At 47.8% G+C, this 16,746-nt stretch overlaps 1 long non-coding RNA gene across 4 annotated transcripts; it reads left to right on the top strand.

Annotated features, from left to right (window-relative positions):
• Positions 1-7,059: 7,059 nt before the first annotated feature.
• On the top strand, positions 7,060-16,746 carry LOC140859037 (uncharacterized). Of its 4 annotated transcripts, none has more exons than XR_012142434.1 (5): positions 7,060-8,035; positions 8,129-8,194; positions 9,924-10,289; positions 15,249-15,361; positions 15,682-16,746. It is a non-coding gene; the product is annotated as an uncharacterized lncRNA (long non-coding RNA). The 4 variants fall into 4 exon arrangements; XR_012142435.1 differs by having other exon boundaries at positions 9,924-10,251; XR_012142433.1 differs by lacking the exons at positions 15,249-15,361; positions 15,682-16,746 and having other exon boundaries at positions 7,060-8,194; positions 9,924-10,169.

The following is a 16,746-nucleotide window of genomic DNA, read 5'->3' on the forward strand; positions in this document are numbered from 1 at the left end:
CAAGCTCCCCAGTTTGAAAGCTACGACGGGACGTCGGACCCGGTGGACCATCTGGAGGCCTTCCGAACGATGATGCTGCTTCATGGTGCCCCGACGCCATCTTGTGCCGGGCTTTCCCGTCTACTTTGAAGGGAGCAGCAAGAAACTGGTACTCGGCTCTGAAGCCGGGTACCATTTCTCCTTCGATCAAATGAGCCACCAATTCGTGGCCCATTTTGTCAGCAGCCGACGTCCCCGGAAAGGTTCGGAGTCCCTCATCAACATCAAGCAGAGGGAAGGGGAGTCCATACGGGCCTACATCAACCGCTTCAACATCGCGGCGTTGGAGGTCCGGAACTTGGACCAGTCAGTTGCCATGGCCGCCCTGAAAGGTGGCCTTCAGAAGAATGATCTCTTGTACTCCCTGGAGAAGAAGTACCCCAGGGATTTTGCTGATCTGCTGGCTCGGGCTGAAGGATACGCCCGAGCGGAAGAGGCCTTCAAAATGAAGGACGAAGAGACTGCGAGGGAGCGTCAGGCGGGAGATTCTGGAAGCCCGCAGTTGAGAAGAGGCCAAGGAAGCCCGGCCTCGCTCCCGATCCCCTCCTGGACAAGCGCGCCCATACTCCACCCCGGGCACGCAGGCAGAGAAGCCGGACAACAGGTTTCGGCGGGGTTCCCGCCAGGGAATTCCGCAACTACGCCCCCCTCAACGCCTCGAAGGCCCAGGTACTGATGGAGGTCAGGGAGCATCCCTAGGCCGGAGAGGATGCGCACGCACCCCGGAAGCGCAACCCCAACAAGTTCTGCCTCTACCACCGCGACCACGGCCACGACACGAAGAATGCATCCAGCTCCAGGACGAGATCGAGGAGCTCATCCGGCGAGGTCGACTCGACAGATTCATCCGCCGCAGGCCTGAGGGTAGAGGAGACCGGCCAAGAGCCCTCCACCGCGCCGAACCGCAGAAAAGGGAGGAGCAGCCCGGGGACCGGCCTCCTATCGGGACCATCGACTCCATCGCCGGAGGGCCTCAAGGAGGAGCGGGAGAACTGTAAATGTATTGCTTACTATTTCGTTTTGAATCTACTTTTCTTTCTAGCTAACGCACTCCTCCCTAACGCGGATGTATTATGACTGGATATGACCTCTCCAAAAACAACGGCCATGTCAGGAACAGGAGGAGAACCTCGTCCTGACATGAGCAAAGTCAAAGGCCCGGTTCTTTTAGACCGGATGGGGGGAGAGGCCTTACAACGCCCTAATGTGCCCCCACAGCCCTGTTAGGGACAGGAGGAAAACCTCGCCCTAACTTGAGCAAAGTCAAAGGCCCGGTTCTTTTAGACCGGATGGGGGGAGAGGCCTTACAACGCCCTAATGTGCCCCCACAGCCCTGTTAGGGACAGGAGGAAAACCTCGCCCTAACTTGAGCAAAGTCAAAGGCCCGGTTCTTTTAGACCGGATGGGGGGAGAGGCCTTGCAACGCCCTAATGTGCCCCCAGCCATGTCAGGAACAGGAGGAGAACCTCGTCCTGACATGAGCAAAGTTGAAGGCCCGGTTCTTTTAGACCGGAGGGGGGAGAGGCCTTACAGCGCCCTAACGCGCCCCCACAAGCCAGGCTGATAACGAGAACCTCGCACCGGCTCAAGCAAAATGGAAGACCCGGACTCCTACGGGAGCCGGGTTCCGCCGCCAAGGTAAGCTTCACCCGGACTCCTACGGGAGCCGGGTTCCGCCGCCAAGGTAAAGCTTCACCCGGACTCCTACGGGAGCCGGGTTCCGCCGCCAGGAAAGCTTCACCCGGACTCCTACGGGAGCCGGGTTCCGCCGCCAAGGAAACTTCACCCGGACTCCTACGGGAGCCGGGTTCCGCCCCAAGAAAGACTTCGCCCGGGCTCCTAAGAAAGCCGGGCTCCATCCGCACTTCGCCAGCAAGGGTTAAAAATGGTGGCGAGGCTCGGCCACATGACGAGATCGGATGGAAGGGAAGAGCCCTTCCCACGACGACCTCTAAGCCAAACAGGCCAAACAACGAGAAAGGGTCAACGAACGACAATATTGGTGCTACGCGCGGACAAGGTAACACAAAATGCTTTTTCTCATTTCCGATATATGTACTACAGGGCCAGGACGGCCAGAAAAAGAGGGACAAAACGACAAGAAAAGAAAAGGGGCAGCTACAAAAAGGGACTACAAAAGAACTCTAAGGAGGTCCTGCTCCCTCTAACCTAGGGTGATCACCTCCATCCCCGACCAGGACTGCCTCAGGTCTCCACCATTTCCTCTAGTTCTTCCTTCTTTTGCAGCATATCCTGGAGCGCCTGACGAAGTCGCCGGCTCTCAGCCTCCGCTTCCCGATGCCACTTCCGCAAAACTTCGGACTCCGCCTCTGCGTCCGCGACGGCCTTCCGCTCAAGCCCAGTTGGATTTTTACTTGTTGAAGCTCAGCTGTCTTCTCCCCAAGGGAGACAGAAATCCCTTCGACAGTGCCTCTCAGGGCTTGGAGCTCTTCGTTATCTTGGGCGTTAGCAAGCTGCGCCCTAGTAACCAACTGCCTCTGGAGACGACACCTCGTCCGCCGCTCGACGGAATCTCCCTTGTACTCTCTACCTGTCGGCGCCAGCTGGCCCGCTGCACATCGTGGCTCATCTCAGCATCTTGAAGCTGCTTCTGGAGGTCGGAAACTTTTTGTGACCATATCTGCTCATCCCGCGCTGTGAGCCGGGATGAGTTCCCTTCCAGCTGGCCGATCCTCCTCTTGCAGCTGACAGCTCCACTTAAGGGCGCTGATCCTGGCTTCTTGAGCCCAAGTTCGGTCGCGCGCTCTTCGTGCATTCTCGAGCTCCTTGCAAAGTTCGCCTTCCTCCGGCTGTAGTCCATGATTGCCTTCACTTGGAGACTCCTGAAGTGGGCGGCCTCAGCGGCGGCCTCGGAATAGCATTTTTTCGCCTGCGGAGCTCGCCTCCGACTTTTTCAACTTCTTCGTCAGGTGGAGGACCTCCTTTTTAGCCGTTGGATAGTTGACTTCAGCGGGACCCCCAGGGGCAAGGGAGTGCTTCGGCAGGACGCTGCCATCGGAAGATGCAAACGTCAAGACCACTCATTACAAGAAGAAAGGCAGAAAAGAAGCAGGGGGAAGGAAAGGCCATCCACAATAAGAAATTCGACTTTGATTAATTTTGAAGACAAGCGGAAAGGAAATATGGCGACAAAAGAAAGATACAAGATCGGAGGTCTCAGACCTCGGGGCAGGGGGTGGAGAGCTCGCGGGGGGGCGCTGCTGCGCGCAGCGGACGAAGGGCGGCCTCGTCGTCAGACTCCTCCAAAAAGCCGAGATCAAGGTCGGGATATCTGCTGGCCACCCTCTCTCGGCAGAGCTCGAACCCCTTGGTGAACGCCTCCAGGCCGAACTGGACGTTCAGCTCCCTCATCTCCGCGGAGGTCTTGAACTCCTCCACCGCAAGGGTCCTGGCCTCCGAGACCAGAACCGGAGTTTGCTCGGCCAGATGGGCGACCTCGGCCTCCGCCTTCCTTGCCGACTCCTCCAAGCTTCGCCTCTCCTCCTCCCGGACTCGTCTTTCCTCTTCCCGGTCTTGTCTCTCTCTCTCCAGGGCCTCCCGGAGGGCGGCCACCTCGGCCGTCTTCGCTTGAAGACGAGCAACCTCGTCTTGGCAGCGCTCCTCCGCCCGAAGAAGATCCCTTCTCATGCGGCCCGACGCCTCGACATAGGCGAAGAGCTGGTGCCCGATCTGCAAGACAGATAGAGAATTACAACAAAGACCGAGCAACTGAGCAATAAAAATCCGCTTACCTCAAGAAAGGACCCCAAGGTGTCCCAGGCCCGCTGCTCGGGATCGGCGCGGTCGATCCTCTCCACGACATCGGACAGAATGCAACCATCGAGCAGCCGACGGATCAGGCCTTGTCGTTGAAGGGGTTCTCCGATCCCCCCTCGGAGCAGACGGACTCGTCTGCAGCGGCTCGGTGGCTGCTCGGCCTGCGGGCCACCGATTTTCTCCTCCTCCCCGCGGCAGGCGCCTCCGGGGCGGACCTCCGGAATGGGGACCCCAGTCGGTGGGCCCTGAGGGAGCCCGGGGGGCCGCTGGCTCGGCATCCGAAGGAATGTCGATGCCGGGGTCGCCTGGACGGGCGCGGCCAAGCTCGTCTCTCCACCCTGGCCCTCTTCGCCGAGCCGGAATCGTTCGCTCCTTCCCTTTCTGTGCTCTCAGGCCTTGGCGAGCATCCGGTGGCTTCGGCGTCCATTGCTAAAAAAAAAAAAAAAAAAACGGGAAAGAAAAGAAGAAGGAAAAGCCAGCACCAATCAGTCCGAAAAAAAAAAAAAAAAAAAAAAAGAGAAAAGAAAAAAGAAGAAGAAAGAAAAAAAAAAAAGAGAAAGAGGAAAAGAGGAAAAGGAGAAGAGAGGAAGAAGAAGATAAGAAAAGGAAAGATGTATACTTGCTGGATCTTGAGGCTCAGGCCGATGTTGAAGAGAAGCGGCTCCCTCAGTAGGTTGGAGGGAAGGAGCGGGGTACTCAGGAGCTTCTGGCGCTGAAGGTCGTCCTCTCCCCAGGCCAGGAGCCCGGCGACGGAATCCCTCAGAGACCCCCAAGGGGGCAGGCCCAATTCCAGGGTCGGACAGTAAATGAAGAGAAATTTTTCCTTCCAGTTGTGAATCGAAGAAGGGCGCCCTTCAGCAACCCCTTCTTACGAACTGGGGGGAGAAGTACCACCAATCCTTCGCTGAAGGATGGCGTTTGAAAGTGTAGAAATGTCTGAACAGGGAGAGGGAAGGCTGGACCTCGGCTATGTGACAGAGGGAGAGAAACCCTATCAAAAATCTAAAGGAATTCGGGGCGACAGAGCGAGAGAATGTCTAAGAAACGAAAGAAGACGGCAACAAAAGCTGGGAGCGGAGCCGGAGTCCGCACGGAATGCCTCCTGGTACAACAGAAGCGACCAGGAGGGGGAGCGCTGGCCCGGTCGGAGGGGCCAGGAAGCTCCAGATCGTACTCTGAAGGGACCCCGTACCGAGCCCTTATCAGGAGAAGTTCGTCCGGAGTCGACGAACAAGGAATAGCGCCCGGTGCGAAGACCGGGCGAGACCCTGCCCCAAACGCGGGTTCGTCCGCAGAGACAGGGGCCTGGGGGTTTGAAGCAGAAGAACTCCCAGAGCTTACGGGGGAAGAAGAATCGGAAGACATTTTTCTTTGGGGGAGAACCTAAAGGGCCCTAGAAATGCAAGCCGAGAAAGGAGGGGGACGCCGGAAGTCAACTCAGGAGAGGACACGAAAGAAGAGGAAGGAGGAGAGGACCCTAAGCGGTAAGAAGGAGAAGGTGGGCACTAACCTATCTTGCTCTGGGGGCCTGGGGAGCGAGGAACGGAAGGAGCCTACGGCTCGAGAGGGCGTTCGCTAGAGCAGACTCTCGGGGAGATGACAGACGCCGGCAAGAAATCAGAAGCAGAGTGGGACACCTGAAAGGAGGAAGGACGGGTTTAAATAGACCCTGGGATCCGGCGCCATAATGATCTCGAATCCCCCCAGGCCAGTCCGCATCCGACACGTGTCCCACTCCCCGTGGCAGACGGCTGAAGGCGGCTGGCGGTTGGCAGGGCCATAATTGCGCCGTACTTAGGCCAGCGTACCTGCGGGGTCTTCGAAGCGCCCCCTCGTACCGCCCCAATTCGAAAAGACTCCGGCACGCGCTCATTTAATGCCAAAATATCTAGGAGCGGCAGGGCGCGGGATTCGAAGGGACGGTTCCGGCTGTACTTCTGTGTACTTCCTTCGTTTGAAATTCAAAACTCGGATGTAGGGGGACTGGTGTTGGGTATAAAATACCCACAGCCGGAACCCACGGCGGAACCGCCATCAGCAAGTGCAGCTCCGCCCGGACTCCTGCGGGAGCCGGGCTCCACCGCCATCAGCAAGTGCAGCTCCGCCCGGACTCCTACGGGAGCCGGGCTCCACCGCCATCAGCAAGCGCTGCTTCGCCCGGACTCCTACGGGAGCCGGGCTCTGCCGCCAACATCAAAACAGCTCCGCCCGGACTCCTACGGGAGCCGGGCTCCGCTCTCAATATCAATTGCTGGTAAGCTCAATCCGGACTCCTATCAGAGCCGGACTTCACCCTTGACTTTGTTTGTAGCGCAGCTCCGCCCGGACTCCTACGGGAGCCGGGCTCCACCGACGACATCAGCGCAGCTCCGCCCGGACTCCTACGGGAGCCGGGCTCCACCGACGACATCAGCACAGCTCCGCCCGGACTCCTACGGGAGTCGGGCTCCACCGCCATCAGCAAGCGCGACTCCGCCCGGACCCCTACGGGAGCCGGGCTCCACCACCATCAGCAAGCGCTGCTTCGCCCGGACTCCTACGGGAGCCGGGCTCCGCCGCCAACATCAAAACAGCTCCGCCCGGACTCCTACGGGAGCCGGGCTCCGCTCTCAATATCAATTGCTGGTAAGCTCAATCCGGACTCCTATCAGAGCCGGACTTCACCCTTGACTTTGTTTGTAGCGCAGCTCCGCCCGAACTCCTACGGGAGCCGGGCTCCACCGACGACATCAGCGCAGCTCCGCCCGGACTCCTACGGGAGCCGGGCTCTTCCGCCATCAGCACTGCTCCGCCCGGACTCCTACGGGAGCCGGACTCCGCCGCCGACATCAGAACAGCTCCGCCCGGACTCCTACGGGAGCCGGGCTCCGCTCACGACGGCTCCGACCATTGCCGAGCTTCAATCGACAGATCCACGCCCCCTGACAGGCCCTCAAAACGGCCGCGACCCTGCTCCACCTCCTGTGGCGGACTCCACGCAGTATCATCATTCCCTGACAAGCCGCAGCAGCCATAGCCGCCCTGCTCCACTTCCTGTGGCGGACTCCGCACAGCTCCATTATCCCCCTGGCAGGCCACAGTAACGGCCACGAACCTGCTCCACCTCCTGCGACGGATACCACGCGATTCTCCTGACGACGGACGCTGCTCCACCCCTCATAACGAATTCCACGTGGCAAGTCGAGGTGATACCCACGTGTCTGCTCCATTATCTTTCGCAATCAATTCCCTGACCATGGGCGGCCCACTACCAGGCGGTTACACACGTCGCCATCAGTCCGTTGCCTCCCCCGCCTATAAAAGGGGGGACTCAGATACGTTATTTTTTAAGCTCTTTTGCCTTATCTCAAAACTCTGCTAAATTCTCCGTTCGAGCACTCCATTCTTGTTGAGGCAGAGAACTGACTTGAGCGTCGGAGGGTCTTGCCGGAGCAACCCCACCTCCGGTTTAGACTTCCCTTGCAGGTCCCGGCGGCGACCGCGGCTTCCTCAACTCCAGCTTCTCCGGCGCAGGCGGATTTTTGCACCAACAAGTATCATCATTATTTGAACAGGCCAGTAATTGTTTAGGCACTGCTTTATCATGTTTTCAGCCAATTCTTTTTCCATACGTGCACAACTATATACACATACATATATACGGATGTATATATGTATATGTTTTTGGTCCTTTCTCTCATAAGAACTTGTCAACTCAACGCCAACTATTCCTCAGCACTGGGTCCCTTTTGCGTTGGTTCTGTATCATTGGATTTGGAATTTCATCTCTTATTCCTCAATTTGCGCCATGTAGCTTCCATTAGTTTCTTAACTTCTTTGGCCATAATTTAATTGTTTCTTGAATTTAATACCTTCTTAGTTTTTGTTGATGTGTAGTTACCTGAGTACCTTCTGTTTTTCTGTGAAGCAGAAAGGTTTCAAGGTTGCAAACATGTATGATTTAGATGCATATCATATATTAAAACAGCTAGCTGCATCTCATATTAACTATTATGTATCTTGTTGTGGCATGCTGCATGTTACTTCATGATCATATTTAAGCCCTTTGTCTGTTACTTTATAATTTCTTTTCCCTGTTTCATTGCCAGATAGAATAGATTGGGATCAGCTCTAGTTTCTCCAGATTGCTTTGAATTCTGTGTCCTGTTGTTACCGTAAGGATAATGCATTTGTTAATATTTAATCAATGAATGTGATGTTGCTTCAGTCCTTCAGTGAGGTGAGCAAGTGCCAATGTCACGAGTGTCATTGCTAAGTATGCTGTCCCAGCTAGAGAGCGGCCTGATTTATTATCTTTTCTTTTCCAATGCAGCCAAAGTTCACAAGAAGACCACAGAGAAGTGAGTGCATCTGAAGATTTTTCATTGTGCAAATAAAGGTTGTTTTATATTGTGACATTTTTAAAATATATCATTTTTCATTCTTTTTGATTCATTGGTACTATAAGAATTATTGACAAAATAGATAAATTCAGTTCCTATGATATGATATGATATGGGAATTGGTGCATTTTGTGGGCATTTAACCACAACAGAAAATGTTCTTATGGATGTGCTTGGATAGAGTTTAACTGGTCCATAATACCTAAGGAAATCATTGATTCCAATAAAAGGAAAAAAATCTATTTTTGTTTGCGATTCAATCTAAGGTTCGCAATCTCGGTATTGGATATTGTTATTTGTTTGGCACAGTATGGTTCAGTATGGTATGCCCTCCCATATCGAGATAGCTTCTCTCACTTTCTAATCATGATGCAATCCGAAATCGAGCGGTATAGGTTGGTACGGTATAGCACACACCTTAAGTTCGGGTGGTACCAGATGGTACATTATAGTTTACTTCGGTATGGGTATGGGACTTATACCGACCCAAATAGTGTTTTCATATGAATTCAAACCCGATATGCTACGGTATGCCCTAACCAGATGGTTTGGGATGGTAAGGCAAATATGGCTCCAACCTAGTCATCGAGCCCTACATTTCCCTTCTCCATTTTTCTCATGGCCATGGTTGCGCTTCTAGCATCCAAACCACCATGATCATGGAGCTTGATTGCAGTATTGGAAACTTGCTGCTTTTCTCTCTCTCTCTAGATCCATGTTTCTCACCTTGAGCAATAGTTGGGTTAGGTTTAAGATCGGGGGGAAGCATGTAATTCGATGCTGCACAATATCAAATTTTTTCTTATTCCTTTCAACCTTTTGAGCAGATCTGAGTTTGCCTCAATTCCATCATGAATCTAGCAAAATCTCATCCTAATCTTTGTTTCTCTTGGAATACTCCATGTAAATGTTTGAGGTGGGTAATATATTTCATTCAATAAAATTACCACATCAGAAATTTCTTTTCAATTATTGGTGCTCTTCTGGCATGGGGTTGTATGAAAGAGAATTATTTCTTTTAAAAATTTTTGTTAGAAAAAAATCTTTTTATTAGTGGATTTTTTTTTCTTTGTGAACACTTATCGTAAACCTTTGAACTAGATGTGGTTAATATATTTCATTCAATAAAATCAGAAATTTCTTTTCAGTATTGCTGCTCTTGTGGTGTGGAGTTGTATACTGGGAGTACATTCCCTCCTACTGTGTTTAATGGAGATTTAGAATATCCATATATATGTGTGTGTGTGTGTGTGTGTGTGTGTGTGTATGTATGGGGTGTGTGTGTGTGTGTATTATATATACACATTTTTTTTTTGAGATTTTTTTTTTGGAGTCATGACAGACTCCAAGACGACAATTATAATATGGTTGAAGTTGCTCAAATTATGTGTGTGTGTGTGTGTGTGTTATTTGTATCCATGTGTATGAGTGTATGTATGTATGTATGACTTTGCTTTGTTTTCTGACATTACATTTCAAGCATGTATATTCTCAATTTCTCATGATTTCAGTGTGCACCTTATACATTTGTATATATTTGGGCTGATGCCCTGAGAATATGTTTTGCATCCAATTCTTCTGTCAAAGTTACTGCTTATTGGTTTATGATTGAGTGGTTTTCTTTTAATAACTTGGCATTCTTATTTGTAATTTAAGTGCATTGTTGATTCTTCTAAATATTCATTGACAGTTTGTGTTTATTTTGCTCTTCTGATTCTATGCTAGGTGGCTTTGATCCTTTTCTGCCCTCTAACTGAAACAATTGGCCCTATATCTCAATCCCATTTAGCATATTTGCAACCTATTCTGCTTAAACGCTTACAAGATGGGACAAGCATTCATGTCAGAGTTGCTGCTTTAAAGTGCGTAATTTATTTTGTTTACATATACATGTACCATCTGATTCTTCTAAAGTGATATAGCAGGCATGGATATTTCTCTTTTTCATTTGAAGCTGGAAATTAATCGTTAGCAAGCAGTGTTTCTTTACGTTCTTTTATCTATCAGGGTGCTTTGCTTTTTTATAGAGTTCATCAATGATGGAATGCACATAGTAAGTTTGCAATCGATCATATCAATTACGTTTCTTTTGTAAGTATATTCTTTTTTAAAAAAACCTTTATCATAAATAATGTGATTTTAGTATGAGTTCAATTTGAGATGCTTCTTGAAGATAGATGATGATGATGCGTACAATGTGGTTTGGATTGTGTTGCAATAGCCAGCAGTATGGCATGGTGGTATTCTGTGTAGCATTATTTCATATCGCACTATCTTGTGTTTCATTGTGATTTACATATGCTGGTTCATGATAGTGTTATTCTTTCTTGCACTTTTGAAGATCAGTAAAGATTTTTTTTTTTTAATGCTGTTGATTTATTTTATATTTTCAAGTTTCATGCTATCAGTTACCGAATGATTTCAGTCCCCATGTTATGTTCATCTATTTCACAACCCTTTAGCAAACAAAATGTTGCAGCCATAACTTTAGTGGGGTCCATGGAGTGGGTTGCCAACTCATTAAAAAGATAGACAATTTAAGTTTCTATATATGCTTTTTTCAATAGGTTAGTTTATTTACTGTTGTGACTGTGACTCTGTCTAGCAATTAGGCCCTCTTTTTATTCATGTCACCCGATTTCCCAACCTGTGAAACATCTATACATCTTCTTAGATGTCTCTCATGCAATCTTTTCATATTCGGAATATCAACATTCCTTTGTGTTTCCTAACTTTCTATTGATTCTCATTTATGAATCAACTTGCTGGATTTGCTGTATAGATGAGTCTCATGGCTAATGGGGGTCACATGAGGTGAAAGATGAACTCATGAACCTAGTAGAAATGCAGTTGTTTGGAACATTTGGTAGATTTAGGAGGACAGAATGAAGATGCTGTTAACACTTGGTAAATTAAGAGAGAAGCCAGAAATAAAGCTTGACAGCGGTTGTAGTGAATAAAGCAAACTAAAATCAGCTAAGACGGTTGGCCAATTGCTGTGTAGACAAAGGAAGGTGCCTTGGATGCACGTAGCAGTTAAATGGGAAGATTGGAAAAATGAGGAAACATTCGGAGTCTCTTTCTGTTTTGAAAATTATGGCATAGAATAGGCATCTATGGTGAAGTAAGATCCTTGTTTTCTTTCTCAAGAAAGAGTTAGGCTTGACTTCCCCATAGTTTATGTATTGGTTTCACTTTGTGTGATGCTAGCCTGTCTTGTTTGTGTTTGCTCTGTTTCGGGATATATCATCTTGTAGGCTGGTAGTGGGCTTCACAACAAGGTTTAGACCTCCCTCAACAATGCCCGATAGGCAGTTGGGCGTCCAACCACCCCTTATAATTCATGCTAGCAAATCCTGCGCATCTGTTGTTCCATAATGGCAACTCAATTGTGACTACATGACATGTCTTATAAATATCATTGTGCCTTTGACAATCCTTGCATACTTCAGTACCAATAAATTGTATATATCGAGGCTTGAACTCATTACATCCCTTGATAAATAGCAATAATATCAAATTATCACTCATAGGTTCTGGAAGTGGGCCGGGCCGAATCGGGTCAAACCCCTGCTCGAGCCCAGCCCGAAATTTTTTGTCAGGCTTCAGGCTGGGCTTAGGCTTGAAAATTTTTGAAAGACTCAAGTCTGAGCCCGGCCCGAACCCTATTAGGCCAGCCCGCTGCCCACATCACCTCTCTTCTCGATTTCGTCTTAAAAAAATTTAAAAAAAATCTAAAGCCCTAACCCGATTGCGTTGCTCTCCAACTCCCACACCGTCGCCGTCGGCATGGCGTTCCTACGGCGCCGCTCACGTTGAACGTTGTTGAGCTCTGTTCTGGTGGAGATGGATGCCGTAAAAGTAGAGCATGTCCGGCATCAGCGGCCTCGTTCGTCGCCTCCATCGTCACTGTCGAAGGTGGCCTGACCTCTTGAGCCGATCGAGCATGGGCAGTGAAGAGCCAGGCGGTGAGAACTGAGCAGCAGTGGCTGCGGTCGGGTGACCAACTGCAGGCCTCGCCGACACCGTTGAAGAGCTCATCGGAGAGGTTGCTGTTTCACAGACTGGATAATGGTGAAGGCCGGCATAGTGTTGGTGGCCGTCCTTCTACACCAAGGTGAGCGGGAGGCGGGAGCCCTTGGGAAGGTCGGGGAATGGTCAGGCCTTGGGGTTGGGGGCGGTCAAGAGAGAAGTTTTAGGGCCAAATCCGGGAGTATATGCACGGTGGATAGTGGGTAATCGAGAATTGGTGAAATTGAAGGGGTAGTGTGGCATGTTATCTATCATGGGATTTGGTGCGTTGCAGGTGAACTAGGGCAAATCATGGAGCATATGCATGGTGGATAGCGTGCAATTGGGAATTAATGAAATACAAGGGGTAGCATGGCGTGTTATGCACTGTGGAATCAAAATATTGATGGGTCTAATTCAGACTGGACTCGGGCTAAATTTTGGTTTCAGACTCGAGCTGGGCCAAAGATATATATGAGCCTGGCCTGAAAGACAAATGGACTCTATAATTAAGTCAAAATCTGGCCTGAACTATTTTAGGCCTAGTGTGAAGCCCGGCTTGAAGTCGGACTGGCTTGATGGGCTTCAGGCCGGTCCAAGTCTAGTTTCAGCCCTATAAGTTCAAGTGCCACTTAGTATTATGTGATATTTTGAAAGATTGACCTTGTTGTAAGCTTTTTTTCCCCTCCTTTGGTTGCAACGTTTGCTGAGCTTGGTGGTGTGTGGTTTGGGTGCGATCGATCCATTCAGTTTTAAGTTGGATAATATATAAGTGGGTCCAAGGTGCAATCGAACCAAGTTGAGTCGAGTACCTGAAAGCTCGAGCTTGACTCGATTCAAAATATTCGGATTCGAAATTCAGTTTGAGATCGATTGAGCTTTAATATCCCAAGTTAGAGCTCGGCTCGATAAAAAATAGATAAAACTCGAGATCGACTTGATATGACACGAATATCAATCGAGCCATACTCAAGCTCAAGTTTAAGCTCAAAATCAAGTCTTAGCCTACTAATAATATATATTATAAATAAAAATATTATATATATATATATATGTATATGTATATATGTATATGCATATGTATATATGTATATGTATATGTATATATGTATATGTATGTGTGTGTGTATATATATTCGGACGGGCTCGCTAGCTTTTAAGCCAAATATCCTACTATTCGAGCTACTCGAGCTTCAATAGCTTGCGAGTCGCGAGCAGCTCACCTCTTTTGCACCCCTATGCAAGTCAGTTCCATTTATTTTTTTTTATAATTGAAATTAAAATTTAATCAATAATTTCAATTTCAAAAAATTTGAAATCGAATTCAGACCTAGTGTGACAAAATCCAATTTAAACCAAATTGAAATAATCAGTTCGGGTCGATTTTACAGTTTGGTAGGTTTTTTTGCACACCCTTTGATTGGCATGGCTATCTCTCGTTTGCAGTCTATGGTCACCAAATGCAACCCATCCAGAGTGCCCTTCCACTTGTAGAAGCTAATGCATTAACAGCGTATGTAAGTAAAAGATAATTTATGAAGTTGTACTACTAAGATATTGACTTGGATGCGGCTCTCACTAAAAATTTTTTAGAACTTTTTTTTTTTGATGTTAGTGGGAGGGTGCTCACATTGATCTGGCGTGAGCACAATCTAAAAGGTCAAAAAATAAAATATCCGATAAGTTTCAGAGGCAAGTCTATTCTTCATGCCAGTCTAGTCATCAGTATGCTCAGTTACATAAGAGGCGATCCAATCAACGGTGTTGTTCACCTCCTGAAAGACGTGCTGAACAGAAACTGCAGTGAAATCACCAAGGCAGATCCGAATATCTTGAAGGAGTGGATGGGCATCCAACCGCATCGTGTTGCTTTGAATCCAGCATATCATGGTAGATCTGTTTCAATCATGTTGCCATCAAGTTAGGATTGGCAAAATATGATCCGACCCACCAATCCGATCCATGTTCGATCCGTCATAAACAGATTTGGATTCAGGCTAAATAGGTTTGAATCATAAACAGGTCAACCTATTTAACTTGTTTAATATTTGAGTCAAATTTAGGTTTTAAATATTTGACTCATTTAATCCATTTAATATTCAGGTCGGATTGAGTTAGATAACCTATTTAACTTGTTTAATCTATTTAAAATCTTTTTAATCTGTTTCTGACCTATTTAACCTGACTCGTTTAACCTGTTTAAGGCATGTTTAACCTATTTAAAATTTATTTAACCTGTTTCTGATCCATTTAATCTAATCTGTTTAACATGTTTAACCCGTTTAACCGATTTAATCCGTTTAACCTAATTTGATCTATTTAATAAATGGGTTAAATGGATTGGGTCAAGATATTTGTTTAATAAATAGGTTGGGTTCAGGTTTGAATTTTTGATCCGTTTAATAAATAGGTCGGGTTTAGATTGATTATTTTCTGACCCAACTCGTGTTGACTCGATCCGATCAAATTGCCACCCCTACATCAAGCACCGATGGCAGGAAAAGAAAGTTCTGACCATCATTATCATGCTCCTCTTTGTGATTCTTGCATTAGTAGGTGTGGGGCTGGCCGGTTGGAGGTCCATCTGCTCTTAAACATGGGGGTCCCATTTCTGGTTTGTGTTTGGTTCAAGCTAGCGTTAGTGTCTCACCTTTTATTTTCCTCTGAACCTCGGGAGTTCCAGCTTGTGGTCACAATTTATCTTCATCAAAGAGATGTGCTGTTTATCAATTTTTCCTCCTTACTTTTTTTTCTTTTTTGTGTGTGATTCTATTTTTTTTTCCCCTTGTTTTTTTTTGGGCCTACATCAAACACCAGAAATCCATGTAATGGGTTGTGTGAGCTGATTGTGTTTTTGCCAATAAAGGGTTTTTCATTCAATTTTTGTTGTATATAATTTGTAACCGGCAAATTATAAACTTAATCAAATTTGGCAAATGTGCTATAGACTCTTCTTTTTGCTTATTCGCCTTTTAGTTGTTTTCTTGGGGTTTGGTACTAATCTAATATCTATTCTGTACTCTTTAATGTGTGTATCAGTGTTGATATGGTACATAGAAACCGGTGGTAGAAGTAGTTCTCGTCTTCTTGATCAGCAGCGTTAGTGCCAAATTGCTCATTCTAAAAGTAGGCTTTGCCAGCTAGCCCACATGGTATGTTTTATTCTTTGCCTCAATCGTTAACTCCGAGTAAAAGAGAATTTTCTGCTAGCTTACGTAAGGTACGGTCTTAAAATACTGGACTGTGAAAGTGTTTTGAACAATTTTCTCAGATTGCCTTTTATGAAGCTTGCAGTTTGAGGTTTTATAAATAATTTGAGATTCAACTGGGTTTCTATTAATAATTGTTTTCTTGATATATTTTATATAAAGTGAAGTCGGTAGGATCTTCTTGCTTTGTGTGAAGTTTGAATTTTGGGGCTTTGAGTAATTTAAGATTCAACCAAGTAACTAGTAGCAACTTTCACCTCCAGGTGGTCTACATGGACTGACTTTGAGTGAAGCTAGTTTTCTGGGTGCTCATGAGGTATGTAAGGTTCAACTAAGAAAACTAACGGCAATATTTCCGCTTGATATTCTACTTATATAAATTGAAAATAGCAATGCTTTGGGTTAGTGGGGCTTATGAGTGTTTTAAAGATTAAGAGATGACGCTAATTTCCCCTTCCACGAACTATGCATAGTGCAGTCACAGCATCTTTTTGTGGACGTTATGTGGAACTAGTATTTTTGAGATTTTTAAGTAATTAAGGTTCAGCCGGGGACCTTTAAGTAGGTTTTCTCAGCATAAAAAACAAATCACAATCTGCTTTCCACGTTATGTAAACCTAGCAACTTACGAACAAAGGGGTTATGAATTTTGGTTCGTTTTTAAGGGGGAGGACAACTCTCAGGATGTGCTTCTTTTTTAAGTACTTTCGAAGCTGTTAGTTTTTACGAGCTGTTGGGATATACTGACCGATCCCCCTCACACCGACTAACTGTCGAGCCCGCCTGACCAGCGTCCGACTCTGCCGACCGACGGTTGCCGACGTCGCCCAACCGAACTTATGTCGGTCGGGCCGACTCTCTCTCCCCCTGGCTAGCCGGACTGGGGAGCCCAATAGCCGACTCTTGTAAGGCGTCCGACCGACCGTCGAAGGGTCCCTAGGTGTCCACCCGACTGACCATCGGAGGGTCCCTGGGGGTTCGCCCGACATTCCTCAACCAGGCACCGACATACAGTCGGTCGGCTCCTTCAAACACCGTACGACTGTTGGGGACTGTCGATCCTGACAATGCATGCGGCACAGCCGCCTTGGGGCATCATCCCACCTAAGGCATGGGTCGACCCTAGCGATTTGACAGTCCCACGGTGATTTGATAATCTCACGGTGACTCTGACAGTCCTCGGTGATTTGACAATTCTTCCATTGTCTGCACCATTAATGACGGCGTCATGCCGCGCTCTACTATAAATCGGGGAAGGCAACAGTGCTAAGGAGGTCCTTTCGGAACCCTTGAACTCTTCCTCTCTAGCTCTCGCTCTCACCCTCTCT

The sequence above is a fragment of the Elaeis guineensis genome, chromosome 7 (genome assembly GCF_000442705.2).
Source record: "Elaeis guineensis isolate ETL-2024a chromosome 7, EG11, whole genome shotgun sequence".
NCBI lineage: Eukaryota > Viridiplantae > Streptophyta > Magnoliopsida > Arecales > Arecaceae > Elaeis > Elaeis guineensis.